The sequence below is a fragment of the Dermacentor andersoni genome, chromosome 7, assembly GCF_023375885.2.
Source record: "Dermacentor andersoni chromosome 7, qqDerAnde1_hic_scaffold, whole genome shotgun sequence".
In the NCBI taxonomy this organism is placed as follows: Eukaryota; Metazoa; Arthropoda; class Arachnida; order Ixodida; family Ixodidae; genus Dermacentor; species Dermacentor andersoni.
The window spans coordinates 42,290,429-42,300,988 of record NC_092820.1 but is presented as its reverse complement, the minus strand read 5'-3'; the positions used below and the strand labels follow the sequence as shown (position 1 = coordinate 42,300,988).

Below are 10,560 nucleotides of genomic sequence, written 5' to 3'. Positions count from 1 at the left end.
TCCAAGTGCCCTTACATAGTTCCAGAATCTTTTTGTTTCACCTTCGTCTCTTTTGAAAATTTTCTGCGCCCATCGTTCAATTGTGTATTTAATTTTCTGTTGCATGAGCTCACACGCCACCATTTCCTTTTCTCGGTATTTGTTCCATCTGAGGAGCACGTCTCCTTCGTGTAATCACAACTTTTTGTCTTCTCGTTGACGCCTAGACGCCTGGTTAGGCTCTTCATATAGCTTGCTCCATTTCCTTGTTCCACTGCTTACGTGGTTTGCTTTTTCCAATCCCTCAGTCTTTTAAAGGGCCCCTCATCAGGCCCCATAGCAAATTTAGGTTATACGCCGGAATTTGTTACGTGTCCTCTAGGTAGCGTTCTGCCGCAAAGATGTTTCAAGTCAGCTCATTAATAGCCGAGATAGAAATATTTCAGTGCCGCGAACCCATGATTTCAGCACGCGGACTCGACTGCATTGGGAGACTCCCTCTCCACTCGCCCCGTCTAGCCTACGCAAGCGCAATTCCTTCGCTGCGTTCTCCCATGCCGCACCTCGAGGATCGCGTGCAACATACGTCACGCGGCTCACCTTCACTTGTTTTTTTCCTCGCTTTTTTCCCCGGCGCTAAGCATTTCCGCTGACGGCATCGCGCGCGAGCTGTTGTCTCGTTCGCGCAGCGCACGATTTTGGGCGCTGTGAACAAGGAAACGTGACTAACGGTACAATTCAGTGCTACACGAATATTGAGGCAGAAAAAGCGGATCGCAGAGCATGATCACGGCACTGGAACACGGTAGCAAATGGCATAGTTTCGGTACCTGCGCACGTAACCGCACGACCGTGGGAACAAGCATACGATGCGGAAGTACATCTCTCTTGCTTCGGTGCGATGTAAGCAAAAAACATTCGGACATTCTGTTTGTGTTTTAATATTTCTCTAAACTTCAATTCGTCAATTAAAGCAACAGATCACACAAATAACAGATGGTGCCTTGAATAATTTTCGAAGTCACGTGCCATCACGAGCGACGTCACACTGCGGACTCGAGTACGTAGGCGCAGGGACGCGACTATGTCATCCTCCGGCTTGGATTGGAGCGTGGTGGCCGCGAGAAGGAAAAACCGGTTTGGGTTAGAAATAGATATTTCCGCGGTGCGTAGCAATGTAATACTTTGCAGACACGATTGTTATCGCGCAGTGTATGTCCTGCGCTTGTCAGCGCACATTGGCGAGACCTGGTGAGGGGCCCTTTAAGGTCAAAGCCTTTCTACACTCATGGTGAAATTTGTGTCAGGAGACCTGACCACCCGAGTGTCCGCCGAAGCGTCATCACGCCATATGAATACAGATTAAAGACAGATTAAAGAATGAAAAATGACTGATAGTGACAGTTAGTGAATGATAACGTTATACTAGAGATTCGTAGAGGTTAATAATGACAAGTGAGGCTGCGAACTCGTTAAGCCGCCTACTGGCAGCTTTTTTTCCGTCGTCTTCCATCTGTAATGTACATTTTGGAAATAAAGATTTGATTTGATTTGTAATGACAAATAATAACTTCTAATGACTTGTAATGATTACTAATGACTCCGAAATGACCAATATGGCTAACGACGGCTTGTAACGACTACAATTGATTAAAAATGACTAAAATGCTTAGTAATGACCAGTAATGATTAATAATGACTGAAATGACTACTGATAACTATCATATCACCAACATGTCTAACGATGGCTTGCAATGAGCACCATTGATTATAAATTACTAAAATGCTTAGTAGTAAGCAGTATAGACTAATAATGAATGAATGAAATTACTTGTAATGACTTAATGACAACGAAATAACCAATAAAAATAATAATAATAATAATAATAAACAAAAGAAAACATAAACCAACATAAAGAAAAGAAAATAAGTGAGAAGAAGAAAGAAATAGAAGGAACGAAGAAAGAAAAAATAGGTCAAGAGAAGAATGAGACAAAGACAAAGAGGAAGAGGAAAAGAAAGAAGAGAAAGAGAAGATGCAAATAGAAAGAGGCGAATGATAAGAGGAGGAAGAGTACGCTTTCGCCGTTCACCTCTGAAGAGAGATCTTAAGACACCTTGTAATTTTTTCTAAGGGGAATGCCTTTCTAGGCTCATGGTGAAGTTTGTGTCAGCAGACCTGACCGCCGGAGTGTCCGCCGAAGCGTCATCACGCCATATGAGGGCAGATTAAAGAATGAAAAATGATTGATAGTGACAGTTAGTGAATGATAACGTTATAATAGAGATAGGTAGAGCAGTAATTACTAATTATATCAACTAATGATTTGTAATGACTACTAATGACTCCGGAAAGACCAATATGCCTAACGACGGCGTGTAAGGACAACAATTGATTACAAATGACTAAAAATGCCTACTAGTGAGCAGTAATGACTAATAATGAGTGAAATGACTAAAAATGACTATGAAATGACCAATATGTCTAAGGACAACTTGTAACGACTACAATTGATTACAAATGACTAAAATGCTGAGTAATTACCAGTAATGACTAATAATGACTGAAATGAGTTGTAATGGATAGTAATGACTACGAAATTACCGATATATATAGCGACAACTTGAAACTACTACAATACATTAGAAATGACTAAAATACTTAGCAGTGACCAGTAATGATTCATTATGACTAAAATTTCTTGTAATGACTAATAATGACTATGATATGGCCAACATGTCTAACGAAGGCTTGTAACGAACACATTTGATTACAAATTACCAAAAATGCTTAGTAGTGAGCACTAATGACTAAAAGAAAGAGAAGAGGCAAAGAGAAGAGGCAAATGATGAGAGGAGGAAGAGCGGGCTTTCGCCGTTCACCTCCTAAGAGATATCTTAAGAGACCCTGTAATTTTTTTGTCTTTGTCTGTCTTATATCCTTGTGCATAATGTCTACCAATCTCATATTCCCTGACTGTTGTAGGAAACACCTCCATTTTCTTCTGTAATGTTTTTTGCAATTTCTGTTCTTTGTTTTTCATTAATTTTTGTAAGTTCTGATGCTATTGGCTCGTGTTTCGCATTAGTATCTATCCCTAATTTTAGCGTTGAAGTTTATGATAGCTAGACAGGCTAATTTTTCCGTGTTCATCTATCATCATTTGGTCTGATCGTTCGTATGCCGTTTCCTGGAATAAGGAGTAATCGATAAATGACTGCCCATTTTCGCAGTGCCACGTTACCGTTCCATTACCCTTATCTTCCCTGTTAACTACTATATAAGGTTATGTTCATCGAACAGATCCAGCACCAGAGCACCACTGTTATTAGTATATCGGTCTAAATCATCCATGTGCGCATTCATATCTCCCACTAATATCACCTTGCCCTATTTCTTTAACTCATTAATATTTCTGCTAATGCAATCAATGAATTCCTTATTTTTGTATCTGCTGTCCAGGATGGATGAATATATGGATGGATGCTAGGAGCGTCCCTTTTGGAACGAGGCGCTGGGTTGCGCCACCAAGCTCTTGTTGTATCCTGATGTCCTGAACATGTTAAAGATGAAAAAGGAAAAAGGATAGAAAAACACGATGAACTCGCATAACCAGAATTACTGATCTTCTATTGTGAACTTTGTTTTTGTACGCCTGCGTTGTTTGTCGTTCACCTTCTTTTCTTCCACTAATCTTCCAATCGCCTCTTGCTAATCGCTATTGTGGACGTCCCCAGGATCTAGCTGAACCCAAGAGCTTTAGGGAGGCCAGTGGTGCCTAACTTGATCGCTGGGCACATATCTTCATATTCTAAAGAGCATGCTTCTTCGTTTGCCTAGCTTTACCGCAGCAAGCACATACTTCTTATTCCTTCTTATATTTCGCTTTATAAGTGCGTCTTTTAAGGCGTCCTAATCTTGCTTGCAAAAATAATTAGCTTCCCTTTGTGTTATCGCAGTTGTTTCTTTCCTGATTTCATTTTTTCATGTTAAGTAGTTACTCATGGCAGGTTTGTTTTTCATTGCCGCCACCCATGAGATTATCTCAGCCTCTTTGACTTTTCACTGGACGTTTTTTTTTTTTTTTTTGCCGCGTTGCTGACTATACAGGCCACATACTTGCTGGTAGGCTTCCTAGTCCTTTTAGATACTTAGATCAATGTTTTTTCTGTACAAACACCTGAACACTCTCCCAGCCCATTTTTTTTCTTCTATATTCCTTAGTCGTTCTTCATGATCAATTTTACTGTGAGCTTCCCTCACTTCAAAATTTGTCCAGGCCATATGCCCCTGCACAGCTTCATTTGTAGCCTTCCCGTGAGCGCACAATGCGAGGCGTCCTACTTCTACTTACGCCAGTGGACTTGTTGCCACCTTCTGTCTCTATATGAAATTTTCCTCGAAATTTCACCAACAGAAGGAAGGTATAGGAGGACCCTGCTATAAACATAGTAAATGCAGCGCAAAGGGAACAGCTACTCAAGACAGAGAAGTACTATTGGCGCCAAGTACCATGAACTACGGTGGCTAGACAAGTGACAATGAACTAGGTCGGTTACCACCGACCTAGTTCATTGCTTCTCCGCGTCATGTCAGCAGTAGCGGCGCTGCGGCCAGAGGCCTGTCGCGAAGCGCGCGCCGTCTGGTACTGAGTCAGTTGTTATTTCGGGCCTGTTATATTTAAAATACTTGGCTTTTACAGCAAAATATGAAAGGAGATAGTTAAATTAGGTTGAGAGAGGGCTCAAAAGTGCGATGTTTCTAGCCGCAATGAGTCATTTTCAAAAGCGGTCATTTATATCGTCTGTTAACATGCAGACGACATGATGCGCTGCGCCGGCAGTCACGATCGTTCTCTGAGTTCAAGTAATTTAGTGAGATGTTATACGAGCGAAGTGAATAGTTCGCTAATACCAAGCCATTTAGGCTGCGAGACATACTGAAAGTGTTCCTGCACAGAAGAGAGCTAGCCGGTGGGGCACCACATGATTTACGCTGAAACTTTAGTTCGGCTGCAAACATGCAAGCCACGAGCTTAAATATCACTGGTTTCGGCGCCACGAGGCTCAGACCTTTTCGATAGACGCGAGCTTGCACGTGGCCGTGTTGAGAAAACATTTCAACCGCGTTAGTCGTGTGCGAGCGCCACTTGTAGGAGCAATCCATTCACCGTATTTTGCAGATTCCAAGGGTGTATACGTGCGACTAATAAGTGAAACTGTTCCTTCAATGCTACTTGATGCTCCGGCTTACATATCTGAAGAAAATTCCAGCAAAAAGAAAGGGCAAGGCTTCTACGGGATGCGGCCGCAAAAGTTATCCTGAAGAGACAGTGAGCCAAACTTGCACATTCTTAAGCAATTATGATGTGAACGAAAATAACGCGTGTTGAACGAGTGAATAGCAAGTATTTATACACAAGTGAGGAAGTGGACCTGCTGTAAGATGGTCGTCAAAATGGTTCCTTGTGAGATGCTTGAAGACAAGCACGATGACAAATATCAACAGCCACACAGCAGCACAAAATTCAGCTTCAAGTGCAGCGGCCTAGGTTCGCAAGAGGACGTCTGCTGCGCGCTATCGCTGGCAGATCTTTTTCTTCCTTTCCATAGCTGAAGCCTTCTGGACTGGTAGGTCATGAGTAGCCCACACTCGAACTTACGAATAGCATTATCAAGATAATCGATTGCTCGCCTCCACTTTCTTACGAATAGCAAGAACTTTGCTCCTGAGGGCACTCCAGAAAAGAAAAGAAAGAAAACACCTTCAACTATGCCATGACATGGACTGTGAGCGCTGTGATGCAGTTCCGAGTTTCATGTAAAGCTATAGCGTGCTGTAAAAGCTTGGTGTTAGTCGTTTACCCCTGTGGCAGAAGACTTACTTGAATGCAATCAAGTAAAGGTATACGGTCATCGAGAGCCCAAACAACTATTTTGCTTGCTACAAGCTACTCCTCTCATGAAGTTAATCTTGATTGTCGTACAAGGTAAGAAGCTTTTCATTTCTTTTTAACAAGAACAATTCTATTTCTACTGACAAAAGAAAGGTTACTGATTCATATTGCAAACATTTACACCTCCACAGAAAATAAAACACGTGTCGTCTATAATAGCACACGTACGGGCAAGGACATTCAGCGAGAGAGTAGTTTACTTGTGCAAATATCAATATATTTTGCGTTGTATCTCATATTCTTTCCAACCAATTCATTTAGGTTACTACTAGACGCTACTCCGAACTAACTTCCGAATTCCTATACATTATTTTTAATGCATCCCTTAAACAGAGCTCAGTACCGAAAGGCTGGCTCACGGCCAAGGTAATACCGGTGTTTAAATCAGGCGACAAACTTATTCCGAACAATTACAGACCTATTTCTCTCATAAGCACATCTTGTGAGCTCTTGGAGCATATTATCGCTAATCACATATCCAACCAATTGGAAGCGAATAATTTTTTTGTTGATTTTCAGCATGGCATTCGTTGGAAGTTTTCAACCTCAACTCAATTGTTATCCATTGTACACGACTTTGCCAGTGCTATACATGACCACCTGCAGATTGACATAATATTTCTAGACTTGTCAAAGGCATTTGACCGAGTGCCACATGCAAATCTTATTGAAATTCTTAAATCACTAGGACTACCAGAAAATACAGTGTATTGAATTCAAGCTTATTTAGCGAATCGTGTTCATTTTGTGGAAATCGATGGTGTGAAATCTAGTAGCCTGCCTGTCTTATCCGGTGTACCACAGGGGTCAGTGTTGGGACCCCTGCTGTTTCTTATCTACGTAAATGATATTGCTAAAAATTTGAATCCTAATGCCAAGGTGAAATTGTTTGCTGATGATTGTGTCATTTATTCTGCTGTCAGGAGTTCTTGATGCCAGGATACACTTAACAATAGCCTTTTTAAACTCGCGGACTGGTGCGACGACAGAAGAATGCAAATAAACTTTTCCAAAACAGCGTCAATGACAATAACACTGAAACGAAAACCACTAATTTATACTTACCACATTGTCAATCGGAACCTTGAATCTATAACATCTGTGAAATATTTAGGCATAATAATTAACAGTAACCTCAAATGGGACACCCATATTACCAACATATACAACACAGCCTTAAAAAAACTTTGCTTTCTACGTAGAAAGCTAAAGAAGTCACCTCCTTCTGTCAAGTTGCAAGCTTATCGTTCTTTCTTTCGCCCAGTCCTAGAGTATGCTTCCATAGTGTGGGACCTGTTCATTAATAAGGAAATTGGTAAACTTGAACTAATTCAATGCCTGGCTGCGCGGTTTATTTGCTCCCATTACAAAACATAATCATCATCAGTTTCTGGCATGTTAGGCCAACTTGGACTGGATCCGCTCCACGTGCGCCGTAAAATCGCCAGGCTGAAATTTTTTTACTCGTTGTTTCATAATCAAACAGGTTTAACAAATGCCACATATATTACCCATGCTCCACGGAGGTCGTCGTGTATTTTTCATTCTAAAGTAGTTCAGTCATACTTTGTCCGCACTAAAATCTTTCAGAAATCATTTTTTCCACTTACGAGCGAAGAATGGAATCATTTACCGGAGTGGGTTGTTGAATGCGCATCTTATGTTTCATTCGAAATATGTTGGAAAAGCATCTTTTGTAAACCCTCTCCTGCTTGGGCACCATTGCTGCCTGCAGTGTTGTTTAAATAAAGAAAAAAATTCCATTGCGCATTTCGTGGTATGAGAATACTCCCTGAGCGAATTACGTTCGTACACAGCATCTTCATACTGTTTTGTAAAACAAGTTTTGACTCTGGCTTTACAAGAACTGATGCAGGACTATTTCGGCCATACACAATTCGCGCTCCTCTTCCTAGCCTCAATTTTAACTTGCTTCCCGAACGAAACACTGTTAAGAGCTCTATATTATTGCCTCCAAAACGGGGAACAAACAGCTGACGGACAAAGTTAGCACGTTACCTCCGCTAGTGACAGAGCTCCACTGTATTTCATAAATATGCAGTTGCCTATGATGTCACTGTGAAGACGGTTTCCAGTTAAAATGCAGTGATAATTACGCCGCAGTGCTACTTCAATACGGCCGCAGCTGCACATGACGCGCTCGTTTTGCGACAAGCCTCTGACCGCAGTGCCGCTGTTGTGTTCATGAAGCGGATAAGAGCTAACTGCTCCTTAAATCCAGGAGACAGCACACCCATAGAGTTTCTCACTATATTACCTAGAGCGAAATCTGGCGCCACCGTCTATAGGAGTTTCCTAGCGAATGACGTTATGTGGGCTGGTCTTGTACGAGGCTTCGTCTAAAACGCGGATATGGTTACACAGGTAATGCGTTCTTAAAATATAATCTTCATTACATATCAGAGCACCGCTCCTAATGACCACTTCCAGCGGCGAGCGTCTGCGGTGGCGGCGGTGTAACCTAGCGAACGAGCACAACAGCGAAGGATGAAAGAGAAAAAGCCCAGTCCCGTCTGGTGCCCAGCAGCGTAGTGCCGCGCACGACGTGTTCTGCGACGATCACTACTTCATGGCGCTAGTGTACCGCGCGTGGTCTGTTCACTTCTCTGTCTTTCGCCGGTCACTGCTTTTCAATGGCTAAACAACGCGAAACGTTATCGCTCGACTCACGACGTGCCTGCATCTATCACAAGTTTCTCGAACGTTCTCGACAGTTCTATCCGTTGGCTGTTCTCACCAAGGCTTCTTGTAATCTGATTCTACCCCCGACGCGAACAGTGCCGTACCATAGAGAAATTTAACAAGAGGGGACACTTGGCGAAAATAGGCAACAGGAAATACGTCACGCCAGTATCAACGCCGACCGTTTGCTGCCGGGAGCATCGAAAAAGAAAGAGAATGTGAAATGAGGTTAACCGAAATTGTTTAATTTTTTTTATTATTTCCTGGCAAAAGTAAAAATTAAACTTCGCGGCTTAGTTCCGTTGCCTAGCGACCGGCGAATCGGCGAATTACGAGTCAGGTGCGTGCATCATTTGTCAGAGGCACTGTCGAAGCGACCGAGACCGGCCGCGCATCTGAGCATTGGCCTGTTCAGTCACCCGCCTGCCTGTTTTTCTATTTTTGGATTTAGCCTGGTTTGGTGGGCTCCCGGTGAATTTTCGTGTTCCTACTGAACTTCGACATGGCACCGCTGCACTATTGTACTACGGCAAGGTGAGAAACGTTATTTGACAGGCTGCGACGCATTTCAGGCAATTAGGCTTACTGCACGGAACCTAGACTTGTGACGCAGTTAACGAAAAACAGCGTGGCCGTCGTGGAGCAGTTAATTTGAAATAATGAATCGTACTGGGAGGTGTTTGCGACGCTTCCTATGAGCCCCAATATTATTTTAACTAATTTCGGTAGTTTTTGGGCACGCTAGTCGCACAGGGTGCTGTGACGCACTTCCGCCATATACGGAATCTTACTGCGACAACTTTTGACGCTTTCTCTGACCGCCAACATTATTGTCCCTAATTTCGTTACTTTTTGGGGTACTTTTCAAGCGCAGTGGGCGCGCCTGGCGCTGTCACGAGGTTAGCGAAAACCAGCTCGGCCGTTGTGCGCAGTTTCGCGCTTTAACCATAGAGAAAGGGATTGAACAAGAGCGGACACTCGGCGAAAATTGGAAACAGGAAACACGTCGCGCTATAGTATTAACACCGACGAATTGGGGCCGCGAGCATCGAAAAAAAGAGGAATGTGAAATGAGATTAATAGAAGTTGTTTTATTTTTTTTATTCTTTCCCGGAAAAATTAAAAATATCTCCGTGTAAATTAAATTAAACTTTGCTGCTTACTTCCGTTGCCTAGCGACAGGCGAACCGGCGAATGACGAGCCAGCGGTTTGCATCATTCGTCAGACACACCGCCGAAACGAGAGAGACCGTCCGCGCATCTGAGCTCTGGCCTGTTCGGGCACCCGTCTGCCTGTTTTTCTATTTTGGGATTTAGCCTGGTTTGGTGGCCTCCCGGCGATTAATTGCGTTCATTCGGAACTTCGACATGGCAGCACTGCACTATTGGACTACGGCAAGGTGAGAAACTTTGGTCGACAGTCTGCGACGCACTTCAAGCAATTAGGCTTACTGCCCGGCACCTACACTCTAAGCCAAAAAGGACTAAAAAGGGTAGGGGGGTTAGTCTCTTTGGGGAGCAAGTGCATTGCCACAACCATTAGTCCCTGAAGGACGAAGCATTCGTCCCTTCGAGAGTAACTGCAAAAGGACGAACTGTTCCTCCTCTAGCAGTTGCTCCCAAGGGGACTAACAGATGCTCCGTGCACATGCTCCCACAAAGGACTAAATGTTCATCCTTCAAGATGCTCCCCCTCAGACTAACAGTTCGTCCTGTAGGACTAAACATTCATCCCTGTACATACTCCCCACAAGGACTAAATCTTCATCCTTTCCAATCCTCCCCCTCAGACTAACAATTTGTCTTATAGGACTAACAGTTTATCCTCGCAGATGATCCAGTGGGGAGCACCACTTTCTCCCATAGGACCAACTTTTACACTAGCTTTGCACTGCCAGGGATGAATTGTTCCTCCACTGGG

General features: G+C 43.2%; 1 long non-coding RNA gene across 1 annotated transcript in view; it reads left to right on the top strand.

The window, feature by feature from the left end:
• The first annotated feature begins 9,014 nt into the window (after positions 1-9,014).
• LOC140219247 (uncharacterized) overlaps positions 9,015-10,560 on the top strand; it is a 34,210-nt gene continuing 32,664 nt past the window's right edge. Inside the window, exon 1 of the long non-coding RNA XR_011895385.1 lies at positions 9,015-9,173. This is a non-coding gene — a long non-coding RNA (uncharacterized lncRNA). The remainder of the gene's footprint in view (positions 9,174-10,560) is intronic.